A 6,175-nucleotide genomic window follows, 5' to 3' on the forward strand; every position below is an offset into this window, starting at 1 on the left:
AATCAATGTTAAAATTCAATGGTTTCAAGCAGCTAATAAAAAGCGCAACCAGAACAACGTTAACATCTTCTACTTTAATTATCGTAATTTATACAAATAATCTAACTCCGAAATGTGAAGAGAACCTTTTTTTTAGTCATTTTTACGCTGTGGCACATATACAATCCATCTCAATGTACACTACAGCCACGTTTTTATTTTTTGCGGTCTTTATCAGTATGTACTTAATTTTCACGCGTTGTACTACATTTAGTTTTTCATAACAGTTTTTCCGTTTCAGTTTTTCAGTTTTCATTTTTTGTCTTTTGAAATTAAATTTTAAAATTATGTTCAAATATATACATATCCTTCATACCTGGAGTATTATTAACTTAACAATAGGCAATGTAAATTTCATATCAATTATTTTTCATTTATTGAAACCCGCAGTGTTATAATTTTTCCAGAAATTTATTGATGTGATCTTTAAACCCTTGTTTTGTAGTTTCATCAAAAAACATTTTAGTCTGTTTCCTCGTTTTGAAGGTTATTGAGTATCCATAACGAAAATTCTTGTTTCATGATGATGGTAAACTCTTCGGTAACTTATATTTAAAGTGATAAGATTATCTTACTAAGATAAAAATCTATACCAATCGGAGTTTTTAAAGATTTAAGGACAAGTAAAATTGATATGGTTTTCACAAGTTTTTATGTATGGTTTCATGACACCTCTTCTGGAATAGCTCAGTTAATTCTTCAAGTTTTTCTGGAGTAGTTCTGCATGTTCTCTGTAGACATAAACATTGTTCTTTCTGAAATAATATGTAGTGTGCATTTAATTTGACAAGAAAACAATTTTTTTCCTTTGTGGTTATGGAACATTTGATCATTTTTTATATTTATAAGGTCGATCAAATTGTAGTCGCGGGTTTTTCCGATTCTGTGACCATGTTTTAGGTGCTGGCGTACATTTCTTAGTTCGGGCAGACAAAAAACTGCTTTTGCATAAATAAAATTACAATTTTTTTTTGTTGTTGTTAACTTTATGGCTAATAAAAGGTATTTTTCTAAAATTATGGAAAAGGTTGGGGAGAGGAGGAGAAGAAGGACATTAAATATTACTTTTACAGTTATGTCTTATTTTTTTGATGCTCGAAACCAAACCTAAAAAAACCAAACAGTTGTAACAAAAGCACCTTCAATTTGGGCACTGCTTCAATCCCCTTAAATTTCCCGCGTATTATAATCGAGTATATAATTTTTTTTTTACAGAAACCTTGCAATTTGGGTAAAGCGGGTAGGTGTGAGTAGAAGTGGGACAAGCGAGCGGGTGAAGTGAGAACTATATAAAATCATTTGTCTAAAATAAGTTGAAAATTAGTTTAAGCAAAATATTTTAAACTGGTTTTAAATTTCAGTTTATTTCAAATAAAACACAAATAATCAATATTCAAAAGTTTTTGATTACATTTGACTATTGACTATTGCGGAGTTTCATTCTTTCTTGGAAACATTATTTGGTATATCACAATATATGATTTTTTAAGACTTTTTATTATGCTTTTCCTTAAAAAGAAAATTATTAGTTTTAAGTACTAGGGGGTTCTAGACCACCTAAACCCCCTGGTTACAGTTCTCTTCGGGCAAAGCGATTATGCGGAACTTGAACTTTACTACATTGAATAAAGACCTTTATGATAATGTTTTAATTGGTTTTAGATTTAATTTAAATATTAGTTTGTTTTTAAGTTAGGGGCTGTTCAAATAATACGTAACACCTTTTTGGCTGTTTTTAGACACTTCACCCTTCCCCCATGTGACATTTTATGACATTTTCTGTCAACCTCCTCCCTTTTTCCAATATGAGACGTGGCGTTATTTTTACCCAATTTTGCAACTTTTCGCTAACATTTTCATTGATTCCGCTGTGATTAGAATTGAAATTTTTAAAAATTTGTCACGTTACACTGAAGCTAACCCCCCTTCCCCATATGACATTTGGTAACACTTTCTGATACCCCCTCCCACCTTAAAACTGTCACGTATTAACAGCCCCATATAGGTCTGTAAAAATGATACTTTCATATTGATGATAGTATTAAGTGGCTACAATTTTTTTAAATAATAAACATAATTTTTAATTATTCGACAAACAAAATTGCATTTCGAAATCTCAAATTTAATGTTTTATTATTTAATTATTTTTATTTGTAAATATTATGATTCTTTGTAAGTTCAAATAAAAATAATTTTTTGTAAGTTCTAATAAATTTAGTTTTGAATACAACTATACTGTTAAATTTCAACAAAAAAGTTTGTATATGAACATTTATCAAGCAGATCACGCAAATGTTTGTATAAACATAACAACTGTTGCTCGGCAACGAGAACATTTTAACTGTAAATGTGGTATACACACTGTGCAAATCATGTGTCCACAGGAAACAGCAGCGAAGTTTGGAGTACTTTCTAAACAAACAGGACATGTTGTTTCATTAGTTCTATCCACTACTCTTGAAGTCTCCGTGACTCCAACAATTTCTGTAGAACTATGTAAGTTTTCTCCGAGTTGGAAGGTATTTTGTACTATAGCTACATAATCTGTATTTTGCACTATAGCTACATCACGTGGTATAGATACATTAAGTTGCTGGGCTTCATCTTGTGTTGGAATTAAATTAGGCTGTGAGCGCTCTATTTGAACTTGCGTAAACGATGAAACTGTTTCCAATTCCAAAATTACAAAATAAAGTTGATTTATACGACTAACGCCAAGTTGATTGTTAAATAACGCATCTGCGCAATGTGAAACACTTTTTAGAAATTCCAATGAAGTTAGACGTCCGTTGGCCAAATTTTCAGTAGCAACTCTGATTTTACGATCATTTAAAACATATTTCTGCCTTCGTCTCCGACGAATCTGAAGTCCACATTCTAAACGTACTTTATCATGTTGCTGGACTTCTGCAAACTTTCTTAGTTCTGCTAAAATATTAAAAGAATTAAATGCAAATAAAAGATAAGTTCAAAAATTATATTTTTATTTTATATTTTATATTAATTATATTTTTATTTTATATATATATATATATATATATATATATATATATATATATATATATATATATATATAGATATATATATATATATATATATATATAAATATATATATATATATATATATATATATATTTACTTATAAAAAACGAGATGTTTAGATGAGAAATCTTTATTCGTTTTAAAAGCGAGGCATGGAAGCTTTCTTGATCAGAGTTCGTTCTTCTGGGACAACCAAAAACAGAAATTTTGTTACTGCCAATACGCCCAATCCCAAATGTTTCCATATAGGTCATTAAAATTTGACATTTTGCGAAGTCATTTATACTTAATGACACTACAAACAAATTTGGATTCAAATTGCCTAATGTTGGCTGAATATGGTGAGGCAATAGCAAAGAAAGACACAATAATAGCCTTAGCCATTTCTTCAAATCACTGTGTACTTGCAATTTTAAAAGTCCAAACAATCCAAGATGTTTACACTTGTTAACCACAGCCTAAATATAAATAATTGCAAACATAAACTTTCAGTACAAATAAATATATATATTTTTTAAATTGTATTTTAATTTAGTTATAAAATTGCTTTATAACAAAGGTTATTGTATGTTTAGTTAAATATTTTTTTGCTTACATTTACGCAATGAAACCAACAGCCTGAAATTTCAGCTAAAGGATATTGAATTTCCAAGGTATTCACCAATGCTTGTTCATAGTCCGTCATTATCCGTAACGGTGACAAATGTGGAACGAGTTCAGCAACTTTGGAAAATGCAAGAGAATACAGCTCTTGCGTTTTTTCTAGTCATAAGTATGAAAATAGTTGGGATAAACTAAAACAAAAAAATCTTTACTTCTTGATTCTTTACTTGCAGAACAACATTAATAAAAACAACTATAATTTATAAAAAACAGTAGTAATAACAATAATAACAATAATAACAAAAATAATAATATATGGAGAGTGAACAAGAAAAAACAGGGAATATATATATATTTTTTTTTAATTCATTAAGGTGCTCTAAAAAAATCTAACGGTATTGAAAAAAACCGCGGAAAAAATAGAATTCCTTGTTTACACCCTTCTTATATTATCTTTTATTGATTATCTTACATGATCAAGCAAAATGTATCCAAATGTTGTCATTTGATAAAACATTCTCGAAACTACCTTAAATGTTCCGTCAACGTGCAAATCAGTCGGTGAAGCAACGACTGTTTTCCCGATAAATATGTGAGCATAATCGTTATTTATACGAACGTACCCTTTGTAAAAATCGGTCCCGTCTAAAAACATACTTATGTTGTTTACTCTCAAAGAGTTGTCTAATTCCCTGCAATTGGCTGGTAATTGCGGCTGCACTGATCTACGTCTGCGATACATAGTGTTTTCCTTCATTCCAAAAGAAACGTGATGTGCTGATTGGTTACAAGCAGTTTCTTGGTCAAAAATATCTCGCAAACTTCCACTTGTAGTTTCAGCAGCTCGTTTTTTTGATTGTTTTAATTTTAAAATTTCTTTTTTTTCAAAATCTGGCAAATGGTTATGCGGCGTTATTTGTACAAACCCTAGGCTCGGTTCACTTGTTGCACGACTTCTACAAAATTCATCCTTACATTTGAAACCGCCGCCATACGATTCTGTTGCTTTTTTGTCTTTACGATAACAGTAACCATTTTGGTAAGAAATTTTTGAGTTTTTTCTTTCGCCTTCGAGTATTTCCATTTTAATGTTTAACTAAAAAAAGAAAAGTTTTCTTTTACTATGACTTTTTTGTACTTTGATAGAATAAATTGAAGCGTTAACATTAAATTTAATAAGAACGTACTAATCGTTCTAACATTTATAAACTAAACTTAAAAAAATTCGATTTTGTGTGTCACCAACCAGTTCTTCTTCTTTGTACCGGAATGTTTTATCTGAAAACGAATTAACGAAATTCCATTTTTAACCCAAAGCACTTATTTAAATTACTTTCTCCATTCGAATTTAACTGTTTTCTTTACTTCTGTAAATATTATGAAGAAATATGTTTTTTCAAAGTTGAGTTGCAAACTAAAAGCTAAATTTTTTTACTACGGAATAATAATTCTTAGTATAGAAGTAATAAAATGTTTTAATTATTTGTTGAATATTGTAGCGAATATAGAGAACAATATACAGGGCCGGCGCTAGAGGGGTGGAATTAAGATTAAGCTGGTATATCCCTCAGAAAAATGAAATTTTTCAATTTTTTTTGTTTAATGTTATTTAAAATTTATTAGAGAATCATATTCTAAAAATCTTTTTTTTTTTTAATTTAGCTTTAAAATTAACTTTAGGAAAGCAAACTTTACTAAGCCTTACTTGTTTACGCGTCCCTGACAACCTCCTTAGCAAATAACGGTTAAATTTTTATTTGGCTATAAAATTCTCCCCAAATAGAGTAAAATGGAATAGTTAAGAATTTTAATAATTTTTTTGTTACGGAAAAATGATTTCTTAAAAATTTTTTTTTAAAGAGAGTATTGAGCTGTATTTAAATATATAAGAATCGGTATATAAAAATATAAAAAAAAATATTTGTGCCTTGACATTCGGAGAGAATGAAATACGCAAATCTTTGTGCAAATAAAACAATTCTTTTCTGAAAAAAACAATTATGAAACCGATAAAAAACAGTTTAAAAAACAACCGAATAAGAAAAAATTTCATTCATATCATTTCGTATTAGAATCGATTTAATAACGATCGATTTAATTCGTTCGGGAAGGCCCTGCCCACTGAGTGGGGTAATGTGGGCCTATGTTACTTTTTCGTATTTTTTTCATGAAATATACCAACTCATAGTAAAATATGACTTGAGTCATTGCGTATGTATCCAATTTAAACATTTTGTTCAAAAGTTTAAAGATAATTAGAAAAAGTTTAAAGATAATAGTGTTACAATAAATGCGCTAAATGCAAAATAACTTTATGTGTTCAAAACAGCAAATTAGAAAAATAAATAAATTAAACATTTTCAAGTCTCTCTTAGCGGTTTTCCATAATATTTTGGAAATTCAATTAACGCAGTAAACTATAACTTAAAACCATAACATAAAATATATTATTAAAAATCCAAATATAACTCTCCATATTGAATATATGATA

This window comes from Hydra vulgaris, chromosome 08 (genome assembly GCF_038396675.1).
Source record: "Hydra vulgaris chromosome 08, alternate assembly HydraT2T_AEP".
Lineage (NCBI taxonomy): Eukaryota > Metazoa > Cnidaria > Hydrozoa > Anthoathecata > Hydridae > Hydra > Hydra vulgaris.